General features: G+C 46.7%; 1 protein-coding gene across 2 annotated transcripts in view; it reads right to left on the bottom strand.

Annotated features, from left to right (window-relative positions):
• Nucleotides 1–12,973, bottom strand: part of LOC123771433 (uncharacterized) — a 910,720-nt gene that overhangs the window by 141,572 nt on the left and 756,175 nt on the right. The gene's annotated exons all lie outside the window — the stretch shown is intronic.

Here is a 12,973-nt window from a genome sequence, read left to right as displayed (position 1 = left end):
GATAGATTAGATATATATAGATATGTATTAGATATAGCTTTTCATCAATATAAACAAAATTTGCCAGAAATATCCTAGGAGGAAGACCAGTGTTAATACTGGTACTGTTATGCTTTATTAACCACCGCACTGTGCAGAGTGCCTGTAGGTGGTAGATCGGGAGAGTGCAGAGCGCTTGTGGGCACTCGTAGGTATAGCTTAGCATTCAAAACTCTTGCGGCTACATGGGGTTCACTTCAGCTTCCTCAGGGCTCTTGTAAACAGACAACATTTTTTTTAAGTCCTGGCCAACATTCCTGGGGTGTGAGAGTCTCAGTACTGACCTGGCCCCTGTGCCTCTCCGAGGGGGCCAGGTTCTGGCTCGTGGTTCCCAGTAGGCTGAACTCCATTGACTAATGCCCTAGTCTAATATATCACATTTTAGCCCGATAGCTCCAGGCAGCTGAAGGGGCTCCCCCACAGAAAATAATTGAAAAGCTATAGATTGACAATAAAAAACTAATATTTTAAACTTACTTTTTATAATATATATCAGGTAAGTTATATATATTTTTTTTAATTGGTTGAATTAAAACAAAATTATTCAACATTTTTAAATGATAATATTGTCTAAGTAACCTAAATCCATGGTATATATGTTCTCAAGATATATATTATCATTATATATATATAACCCAAATTCCTAAAAGCAGGGTATTGGTATATGTGGCCACAAGACATTCACCTGAATTTATATAAGGGACACCGTGCAAACTCAAATTCTGTTAGGTCTCGATGAGATCAACCATGTCATGTCTGTGCCTTAAATACTGTAAATACAATTGCTTCCAACTTGAACTTGAAAACCATGGAATTTGAGGCCTCTCTCAAACTACATCAGATCTTATCTCAACAACAAATACTATTACATGGTCATCAATAATCTACCTTCTCCTACTTTCCCAATACAGTAACTACAGGATTATCAATCAAAAAGCACATACTACACCTAGAAAAGGCAATATTATATGTAATTTCATAACAAATCATACAATCATTTAAACCTTCAAATCAACAATAAATATACACACCGAGATTAACCCTTTAACTGCACAACACATCATATGATGTGTTCAGTGACTTGCAGTAACTTGTGCTCCACATCATATAATGTATTGGAGTACTATGCAAGATTTAAACGGCCTGTGGATACATGGGGTTCACCACACCTTCATCAGGGCTCTTGTAAACAGACGCCATTTTTTTTTAAATCGTGGGCCAAATTCCCGGGTGTGAGGGTCTCAGTACTGAGTGAGCTACCAAGCCTGACGCACGCAGCATGAGCTCACAGCACTGCTGTTCAGCTTGTGACCACAGCATCACCTAAAAATGCCATAATATACATGTTCTTGCTATTATTTAGTGATGATATTATTACAGAAGACCCCTGACTGTGATAAAAATGACCAGGATTCTTATAATAGCAGGATTGTTGTGATAATTAGCACTGTAGTGGGAGGAGTAATCTTGGTGGGGAGGGAGGTAGCATTGTCTGCTGACTGTGTGTGACCACCTTTTACTGTCTGTACTCACTATACCAGCTTAGTTGTTCACTATGGTAAACAAAACATGCAGATACTTATATATAATGTCTGTATATAAAAGCAAAAACAGTATGGTGGGAGGAGAATGGTGGCGAGTCAGGTGAGGTGAGGGAAGGAGCGAGTGGCAGCCAGTGCGGGCTGCCACTGGCTGCCACTGCCACTCAGCATACCAACTTAGTGGTTCGTTATGGTGAACATGAATGTTGATACAGTGTACTTATATATAACGTGTATATACAGTGTAATAACAGCAAAAGGAGTGTGGGGGGAGAAGCCATTTTGGTGATGGGTGTGGCAACATCTGCATGATTTGTCATGTTGGTAGGGCTGGCCACTATGCTCCTTGAGCATTATACCGGCTTAGTTGAACAGTTATGGTGAACAAAACATGTAGATACTTATATATAACGTCTGTATATTGGGTAATAACACCACAAACAGTATTGTTGGGGGTGAAATTTTAGTGCATCTGACCTTGAATGTGTGAGGACAGTAGCCTCCACCTGACTGTGTGTAATTACCTAAGTGTAGTTACAGGATGAGAGCTACGCTTGTGGTGTCCCATCTTCTCAGCACTCTTTGTCATATAAGCGCTTTGAAACTACTGACGGTCTTGGCCTCCACCACCTTCTCACCTAACTTGTTCCAACCGTCTACCACTCTGTTTGCGAAAGTGAATTTTCTTATATTTCTTCGGCATCTGTGTTTAGCTAGTTTATATCTATGACCTCTTGTTCTTAAAGTTCCAGGTCTCAGGAAATCTTCCCTATCGATTTTATCAATTCCTGTTACTATTTTGTATGTAGTGATCATATCACCTCTTTTTCTTCTGTCTTCCAGTTTTGGCATATTTAATGCCTCTAACCTCTCTTCGTAGCTCTTGCTCTTCAGTTCTGGGAGCCACTTAGTAGCATGTCTTTGCACCTTTTCCAGTTTGTTGATGTGCTTCTTAAGATATGGGCTTCTTAAGATATTTCTTAAGATAGGATATTCTTAAGATATTTCACAACGGCTGCATATTCTAGCTTTGGCCTAACAAAAGTCGTGAACAATTTCTTTAGTATATCGCCATCCATGTATTTAAAAGCAATTCTGAAGTTAGAAAGTGTAGCATAGGCTCCTCGCACAATATTCTTTATGAGGTCCTCGGGTGATAGTTTTCTATCTAGAACCACCCCTAGATCTCTTTCTTTATCAGAATTCTTTAAAGATTTCTCACATAATATATAGGTTGTGTGGGGTCAATGTTCTCCTATTCCACATTCCATAACATGGCATTTATTAACATTAAATTCCATTTGCCAAGTGGTGCTCCATATACTTATTTTGTCCAGGTCATCTTGAAGGGCATGACAATCATCTAAGTTTCTTATCCTTCCTATTATCTTATAGTGTAGCGACAGTCTCTGTAGTGCTTGAACTATCTATATCATCTTAGTTGTACAGTTGTGGTGAACAAAACATGTAGATACCTATATATAACGTCTGTATATAGTGAATAAAAGCAAAAACAGTATTGTGGGAGGAGAATGTGGGTGAGTCAGGTGAGTTGAGGGAGGGAGGAAGTAGCAGCCAGTGGCGGGCTGCCACTGGCTGCCACTGGCACTGCCACTCAGCATGCGAACTTAGTGGTTCGTTATAGTGAACACGAATGTAGATACTTATATATAACATCTGTATATAGTGAACAAAAGCAAAAACAGTATGGTTGGAGGAGAATGTGGGCAAGTGAGGTGTTGAGGGAGTGAGTGGCAGCGAGTGGCTGGCTGGTGTGTGGCGGTCACTCCTCATTGCTTTTTGACTCATAATAGCAACTTAGTGGTTCGTTATGGTGAACAAAACATGCAGATACTTATATATAACCTGTGTATATAGTGTAATAACCGACAAAGTATTTGTTCACTGCTTGATGAACATAATAACTGAATCAACAATATGCACACCATATTTTTGAGTACAGCGATGATTCACTCATTTTATTATATAAATATATCACACTACACACTATTGAATAATATTACAGCAAAAAAAAAAAAATACGAAAAATCAATCAGAGACATTGAAATGATTAGGTAATTATCTCTTTGTGGCAACTCCTGCCTGACAGCTGGCGAGCAACAGACCGTCTGGGACGCACGCTGAGTCAGCACCTGTTTTTTGCCAGACTTCCCCGCCCTATAGCGGGCAATATATGCCACTTACGATTTTTGTTTTCTCCATGATCAGAGAACATAAATTAACAGGTTTAGAAGAATATTTTTTTTTTTGGTATGCGCCTGTGGGTGACAAATGCTAAATAGCCCAGAGCCACACAAGGGTTAAAAGTGAGGAAAGATTTCAACGGTTGTATACAGTACAATGACAAAAAGACTCAGTTTCAATACACATGTTCACAGACAAAAAAAAACCTCAGGGTCGGACATTGAGCAAGCACTGCTGAAACCAAAATTGGGCCGGCCACCAAGGGGCCAACAGGACTACTCTTCCCTGGTAAGTCTCCAAGCGAGCCAGGACCTGGAGTAACAACCGAACCGGTGGGAAGAGGTACAGGAAACCCCAACTCGACTAATCCACTCGAAAGGCATCGACCCTGACAGCCTCGCAGTTGGGGAAGGGCGCCGGATAAACCAGAAGGTGCCTCAACCAAGCTGACATAAAGAGGTTCACATCCGGGTGCCTGAACGTCCTGCAGAGTCAATGGAATGAGTCTCCGAGGACAGTGGAATGAACCAGGACAGGCCGTTCGCCAGGATGATGGACACCCCCTGAACGTGAACGGCAGGGAGAGCCAAACCACAAGAAATCAGCAGACCAGTCACCTGAAGCGACCAACACCAAAGAGCCAAGCACCACATCGAACCTCCTCAGTTCAAGCAATGAACCACCGGGGAGCAGTCCAAATGAAGCCTGATCGTCGATCCGCAAGCGACCCGAACCTTCCGAAGCGACGTGCACACCACCGCAAACTTCCACACTGTGCTGTGGGCCTGACGGAAGGACAGACCCCACCGCCCCTGGCCGGCCTGGTGAGTACTGGTCCCAAAGCCCCAGTCAAAAGATGACGCGTCCGTGAACACATCGAGTGCAGGCTCGGGTAGGCTCTAAGGCACTGGACCTCGAAAAACCCGAAGAGGATGCCAACAATGTAGCAGCTGATGCAAGGCCCCCGAAGGCCGAACCAAGCGGTCGCGAGAGAGGCAGAAGGGACATCCTTGAAGGAACCAGAACAGACGACGAAGCCAAACCCGACCCGTCGAGTAGACCATCACGGCAAAGTTCAGGCTCCTGCACAACCCATTGAGCAAGTGACCCAGGAGCCCCCCAGAAACAAGCAAAGGTGGGAGCACAACCAAAGCAGAGATCTTGGAGGGAGAGACAAGGAAGCAGTCCAAGAGTCTCATACAAGACCCAGCCAAGTCTGAACCTGAGAAGGAACCATGAGATAGGACTTCCGCCAGTTCACCAGGAACCCGAACCCTGTGAGCTGGGAAAGAACAAAATCCCTGGCGAGCAGGCACATGGATTGGCTGGGAGTCCAGACCAGCCAATCATCGAGGTAGGCCAGCACCTGAACACCTAAGAGATGCAGACGGGTCACCATGACCCGGGTAAGGCGTGTGAAAAAACGAGGTGCCAGGTTCTACCTGAACAGGAGACACAGAAAGCGGTAACCGAGATGCCCCACAACAAAACCGAGCCAGTCCATGTACCCCAAATGAATTGGGACATGTCGATACGCATCCCAGAACCCAGAAGTCCAGGGACACCATCCAAGCATCCGGCTCCAACAGAAGCTGGACCTGGAACAGAGTAGTCATTCGAAAGGAGGAGCAAAGAACCCAGGGGATCAGACAGGATAAGCCCAGAATGAACCGCAGGTCCGCACAGTCCCGTTTCGAGACTGTGTGGACCTGCGGGAAACGGAACTGTTTCTGTTTCCGTTCTGGAAACGAGACTGTTCCCAGTCCCGTTTCGGAACTGGGAACAGACAGGAAATCCATCTGAGACACGTTGTTTTGACCATGCCCAAGCGCACCCACTCCGAGATGGAACAGACAGGAAATCCATCTGAGACACGTCGTTTTGACCATGCACCCACCACATGCGCACATGACCACATGAGCACCCACTCCGAGATGACCCGACAAAGTGCAGGAGAAGAGGCCCGCCAAGCCAGCCCCAAACCCCCAGGAAGGGGAGGGGCTATCCAACGCCACCGCAAGCTGTTGGAAATGACCCAAAAAGCTCACAAATCGAGAGACCAGGTATGAGCGAACAGAGTAAGGCTCCCCCCCCCCCCCCATTGCCCTGTCAATGGGTTGAACTGCGAAAGGGCCGACGCCCCCTTACAAGAACTTGACCCACGTACAGGGCGAACACCGCGCCGACCAGATGAAGACGGGACTGAAAGCGGCGCCAGCTCCAAAATTGTCAACTTTCACCAGTAGCCTACCACGATGAGCGGAACCCCAAGCCCTAGCATGACCCTTCCAGGAAAGCCCCCCCACCCCAGGACCCCCAGAGAACCAACAAGTCCAACATCGGACGACAACTAGAAGAAGCTGCCTGCAGATACTGCTCAACCGCAGAATCCACAAACAGCAAGGGACAAAAGGGCAAAGACAACCTAAGAGCCAGAGGCCCAAGCAGAAAGCAGACTCATTGAGAAGACTGAGGTGCTCAAATTTGCCCCCCCCCCCCCCCCGGGAAAACCTTGCCTTGAGGTTACCTTGAGGTGTTTCCGGGACTTAGCGTCCCCCTCTCCAGGGGAGGGGGGACCTGGACCACCATCAGTGCCTCATGCCACTCATGCATGCAGGAACGACAGAACGCATGCCAAGCCTCTAATAAAAACACAGGACAGTCCGCTAGCCAGGACGACTCCGGAACCTCCTAAAAAATCCAGTAGGGAAATGAAGACCCAAACCTGAATGAAGATGGATACATGATGGAGGCATAATCCAGGTTGCACAGAAGGTAAGCCACAAATCCATCCCACACCACATGAGGTGGGATGCAGGAAGCCAAAATCCTCCCGAAAGACGGGATCGAAGAACCTTAAGGGACACTGAACCGAACCCTGAGAGGGGCAGACACCAAATCCAACTCATACAAAGGGGAGGGGGAGGGGGGGGGGGAAAACTTCAGTCCTTGCAACAGTAAACCCTGCTCAGAAGGTTGAAAAACCCAGGCAGGGTCCAACAGGGAGCCCAAAGCCCACCAAATTAGCTCCTTCTCAGCCCTGGAAACCACCACATCAGGACCCAGGGCCGAGTCGTCCTCCAAGTCCCCGGCCTCAAAAGAAAAGTCCAGCACAGCTGTAAATGCCGGAAGGAAGGGGGGGGGGTTTAGGCGGCAGGGAGAACCGACTCTAATACCTCCGCCGCTACCCTGGAAGGGGCATCCCCAAGACACCCAGAGTCTTAACCCTTAAAACTGGGCAACACGTCATATGACGCGTTGAGTACCATACGCAAAAGTGCTCTTCACGTCATATGACGTGTTGGAGTACTACGCAAGATTTAAAAGGCCCGCGGATACACGGGGTTCACCTCACCTTCCTCAGAACTCTTGTAAACAGATGCCATTTAAAAAAAAAAATTGGGCAACATTCCCGGGTGTGAGGACCTCATTACTGAGTGAGCCACCAAGGCTGACACACGCAGCATGAGCTCACAGCACTGCTGTTCAGCTTGTGACCACAGCATCGCCTAAAAATGTAAAAAATATATGTAACTGGTATTATTTAGCGATGATAGTATTACAGAAGACCCCTGACTGTAATATAAATGACCAGGATTCTGATAATAGCAGGATTGTTGTGATATTTTGCGCTGTGCTGTGGGAGGAGTAATGTTGAGGGGTGGGAGGGCTGTAGCATCGTCTGCCGAATCTGTGTCTAGACCTGTTGCTGTCTGCACTTACTACCAACTTAGTGATTTGCTATGGTGAACAAAACATGCAGATACTTACATATAACATCTTTATATAGTGAATAATAGCAAAAACAGTATGGTAGGAGGAAGATGTTGGCGAGTGAGGTGTTGTTGAGGGAGTGGTGGCGAGTGGCTGGTGTACCGGCCACTCCTTCCTGCTTTTTGACTCAGCATACCAACTTGGTGGTTTGTTATGGTGAACACAAATGTAGATACTTGTATATATAACATGTATATACTGTATAGTTATTATAGACTGTGGGTTGTTGGTGTTGTTGTCGTTGATCCTTCTCTACGGACAACCCAACCCACAACTCGGCAGAGTGCTTTTACTTCACTAGGAGATCACACTAGGCGTTTCTGGCTCTTGGAGAGGGGCTCGACGTCACACGTTTAGGGGATGCGGCTCCAACACTTAGCCTCGTTGTCACGTGCACACACCCACTCGAGCCGCTGTGACTCCCCACTCTCTCCTTAGGTGATATGATCTCCTCGATCCCCCTTTGACTTATTAATATTACCTTCTACCCTGTCCACAGCAGTGGTTCTTGGTTCTTTCTCTCTCCTTCTTTACTACCTCCTGGGAAGCCTCACTAGGACAAGGGCAAACACCAGCAAATTGTGATACATTTACTGGACAAAGCACATACACAATACATACACACATATAATAATAATGAATCCTATACTCTATAATATTACAATCAGGTTGCACTCCAACACCATCAGAACTCTATCATCAGCTTATCAAGTGGTATCCTATCTCCTGGTTCACCACCTGATACTATCAACCTCCTCAAGTTGATCAAGTCTACATACACTGTTGCACCATCAGCAAGAGAATATATATATGTATCTATAAATGTGTACCAAGAAAATCAGCATTTGAATGCAATAACATATCAGTATAAATGTTCATTGATACACAACAATGATCAATCGATCACTCTATCAGTCCTAGAACGCATACGTCTGTAGGTAATCCAGCCTACGACTGTAACTCTAAACTTCAGTGTAAAACACTCCTTGACATCAGAATACCAACAATCACTCACCTCTCACTGCGTCTTGCACGCTACTGACAACCAAACACTATCAACTCCCTACAAGTAATCCACCAGAACTTCCCCTTCCACCTCTGGAAGTTCACTACCCTGATCTCTTCAGGTTCTTCCGGGCTTCACTACCAGGATCCTCTGCAGCTCCTCCAGGCTGCTATCATGAAGTTTCCTTGTGCAACTACGGTGCTTCACCCTTCTGCTAGGTTCCTCCACAGCTCTCTTGGCTGCTACACCACCTCTACAGAAGCACGTGACACTCCTCTTCACTGCTTCTCCTCACAGCTCGAGGTCCTCTGCTTCACTACCTTGGAGTCTCATCAATTACCTCATCTAGGCTGGCTTCGAAGTTCTCCGCAACTTCTTCCCCAAAGACAAACCACAGATTAATTGGTCGAGGGCGCTTTCCCTCTGACGGCGTCTGGTCAGGGCGCTCCCACGGCCCACAATAATGCTTCTGGGCGATTTAATATCTGCTCGTCGACCAGGACTTGAGACCACAACGTTCCCAGCTCGATTCCACAGCTGGTACGTCTGCACACTTCTCTTCTCTTCGAGATATATCACTAGGGGTTCCCTTCTGGCGGGAGCTCAAACGGAGCGCGGCTTACTCCTGCGATGTCTGGCACTCAAGTGAGGTCAAAGCCCCTCCAGAAGCGAGCCTCACGCCTCCAGCAAAATGTCCACATCTCCTAGCCAGTCATTTATCTGTTTCCTTCTCCACTGCCCATAATCTTAAATTCTTATATATATCCAACCAGCCATTTTACATATGGGTTATCACCTCAATATTTGCTAGACCTTCTAGTTAGGTCAGGCTTGCTGAATAACTCTCAAGGAGGGAGACTCGTTTCTCCTGCAGGCTGAGATCATAACACTCCCCTCCCCTTATTTTTGAGAGTTATTCCAGTGGCAAAGCTCGGGACAATACATCCGCCACCACACTGTCTCGTTCTTCAACCGATTGGTTCGACCGGTTGATCTGCTTATGTACTCCCTTAGGAGTCTACAATTAGTTCGATGCTCCTTGCAACATCTGGCTCACAACTTGCCAGAAACATGATCTTCTCACAAACGATCTGACTTCTCTGGCACCCCTTGGCTAGGCTGTCCTCCTTGGACGCCTGCACTCCATCGGTCCACTCTACTTACTGTCTCCACCCTCCGTTTCCTCGTCTCCTTCTCTTCACGTCCAGAGTCAGACATCTACTGTCTGTACCTCCTCTGTCGTCTTCACACTTCCATCTACTGCCATTATACTTTCGTCTCCTGTCATCATACTTCACTCCCTCGTCATCACCGACGATCCTCCCTTTCGTCTCATTTATCCGAGACATCATCCTGTTTGACTTCCATCGAGTCCTCGGCTTTCTACTATTCATCCATGCTTGCATCATCATCCTCTTCCCACATCTCTCACCTTTATACAATTCCATTTCTTCTCCTTCAACTCTTCTTCGTTCCCTAAAAGTTTCTTCGGGCACTGTATTACATCCAACAGCACTCGACCGTACATGTCGCTTTACCTCTCCTAGAGTGCTCGTAAGCATCTCTCCACACATACTGTCTCTTCTCCTTTCATTTTCTCGGCTATTACTCTTCTTCACTATCTTTTCTTCACGTTTTCTGTGAAATATGTCAACTCCTGACATCTCAAACAACTTAACTCCACTATCCATATGCCTCTGTGCTCGTGGACAACTTGACGCTCTACTTCCGTCCTCAGTCTGTCCACATCCTTCCTCATTTCTACTCAGCACAGTTGCATTCACCTTCCGACTCTTAATTTCAGCAGTCTGGGCTCTACTCAGGTCAACTCTCTTCACAGTATTCTTCTTCGGCTGGGCCATCTTCACTTTTGACCTCACCGAGACTTCATTTTTCTGGGCTGGACCTTCATCAAACAGCCATGCTATATCTACATCGATATCTTCTACCGGCTTAATCGACACTGTCTCACCTTCTCCAGCGTCTTCCTTGTCGGCCACCTCTGCCTTCATCACTACCGAGACAGGGTTTTCAATGGCTTGGCGGTCTCCTGACTCATCTCCTCGGATGTCAGTCAGGTTCACACTCTCAGGTGTCCCACCCGTGCCATGGCCTTCTGAGCACTCCTCTGGCACATTCTCCGCTACGACTCTCGGCAACACCTTTGTCCCGCACAAATCATTCCCCAGGATCACTTGGACTCCTGGAACAGGTATGTCGGGGCACACTCCCAACATCACCTCTGCCGACACATATTCCGACCTTAGCAGGACAGTGCATATGGGCATGTCACTCTCAGACAATAACCCATATACCTTCATCTTACTCCTGCCAGCTAACCGTCGATCATTCCCAATCAGGCTTCTCGCAATCAAGCTCTGATTAGCTCCGGTATCTCTTAAGATACCAACTTCTACCTCAGGTTGGCCTCCTATACTGATCCAATCTTTGCTCATGAACGGCCTATACCTCTCGTTCACTAAGTTCGCTCTCTGTGGTTTGTCTCGGAACACATTAGTATATTTACTTCCGGGGTCACACATGGCCAGGGTCACAACTCTCTTGCCCTGTCTACAATCTCGCATCACGTGACCCAATCCGTTACAATTGTAACACCTCACCTGGGAAAAATCTCTTCTGTATGTACCAGAGTAGCTCTGACTCTGCCCACTCGTATTGGAGTTCCTCGGGCCAGACGTACTACTCGTACTCTGTGGAGCTTTACTGGACTCTTGATTCCCTGGATAACGATTAGTTTCTCGTTTAGCTCCTCCATCCTCACTTTCAGACGAAGTGCGCGACCTACTCTTCTGAGTTTTAGGGTACTTACTTTTATCTGCCCATTTATCAAAATTTTTCTCACCCCAGACTCTTCTGGGTCTCTCATAATTTCTTCCTCCCCAGACTCCATTGGGTCTGCTATTGCTGCATCTCACCTCATTCTGCACTCTGTTCTCCCTCAAGCTCTTGTATGCTTCAGTAATCATATCCGCCCTATCTGCGGCATCTTTCACCTCCTTTATCCCTGCTTCTTGGATCTTGAACTTTGTTTCGGGATGCATCATCTCCAAGAACTTCTCCATGACCATCAGTTGCTTCAGGTCAGCGTAGGATCCAACTCCAGCAGCCTCAATCCACTTCTGGAATCGTCTTTCCAGATCTCTTGCTGTCTCAGCAAACGTACATGCTCCAACTTTCATCATCTCCCTGAAGCGATTCCTATAAGCCTCTGAGGTTAACTGAAACGAGCGCAATATGCTGCTCTTTACTGTGGCGTAATCCTGGCACTCTTCCAGTGACAATTGGGTGTATGCCTCCCTGGCTGCACCAGTCAATCTTAACTGGACCAGCTGGGCCCATTCCTCCTGTGGCCACTCCTTGATGCTGGCTACTTTTTCAAAATGCTCGAAGAAGCTCTCTGCCTCTTCGGGAACAAACAAGGGAATGTCCTTCTCCCTAACCCTAACATCTGGTGGGTGTAATACCTGGGTGGTGCTCTCTGGCAACCCATGTTCAATCCTTTGTTCAGCCAAGGTTCTATTCGCTTCTATCTGCATTTGTTTTGTTCTCTCTTTTTCTTTTTCGACCTGGGCTTTTTCTTTTTCGACCTCTAGTCTTGCTTTCTCTTTTTCTTTCTCTTGTTCCAACTCCAGTTCTCTTATTCTGGTTTTCTCTTTTTCTACTTCCAGTTTGGTTTTCTCGGCTTCATTTTTCATCTGGAGTTCCAATTTCATCTTTTCCAGCTGGAACTGTCTCTCCTTGTCCTCTCGTTGTTGCTGCATCTGGAGCTCTAACTGGAATCTCTCCAAGCTCCTATTTCGGCTACTCCTGCTACTGCGGCTACTCTTGCTGCTCCTACTCGATCCCTGGGATCTCACGTCATCCTGCCCCTCATCCTCCTTTCCACTTTCAGCTCCTTTTTGGGCTCCTTGCTCTGCTGCTTCATTTTTGGCTCTTAACTGCCTCAGGATCTCATTCTTTATCCCAGCTACTTTAGATGCTCTCAACCTGATGCCACATTTCTCTGCTATTTGTTTTAATTGGTCCCTCGTGCAACCTTCCAAGTCCTCAGGCTTGCCTGACTCCACAAATGCTTGCACCTTATCCATCTTTGTCCTGTGAGTCTTCCCAAGAGAGAGAATATACACCTGCAGTCACACAGTGTTTCTATTTCAACAAGTGGTGTACCAATCCACTCTTGGACAGGGTGTGGGTGTCAGTTCACTATCCCGGACAGGCCCCCAATTTATTATAGACTGTGGGTTGTTGGTGTTGTTGTCGTTGATCCTTCTCTACGGACAACCCAACCCACAACTCGGCAGAGTGCTTTTACTTCACTAGGAGATCACACTAGGCGTTTCTGGCTCTTGGAGAGGGGCTCGACGTCACACGTTTAGGGGATGCGGCT

Source organism: Procambarus clarkii, chromosome 76 (genome assembly GCF_040958095.1).
Source record: "Procambarus clarkii isolate CNS0578487 chromosome 76, FALCON_Pclarkii_2.0, whole genome shotgun sequence".
Taxonomy (NCBI): domain Eukaryota; kingdom Metazoa; phylum Arthropoda; class Malacostraca; order Decapoda; family Cambaridae; genus Procambarus; species Procambarus clarkii.
The sequence above is the reverse complement of the archived record's forward strand: the minus strand, read 5'-3'. Positions and strand labels throughout refer to the sequence as shown.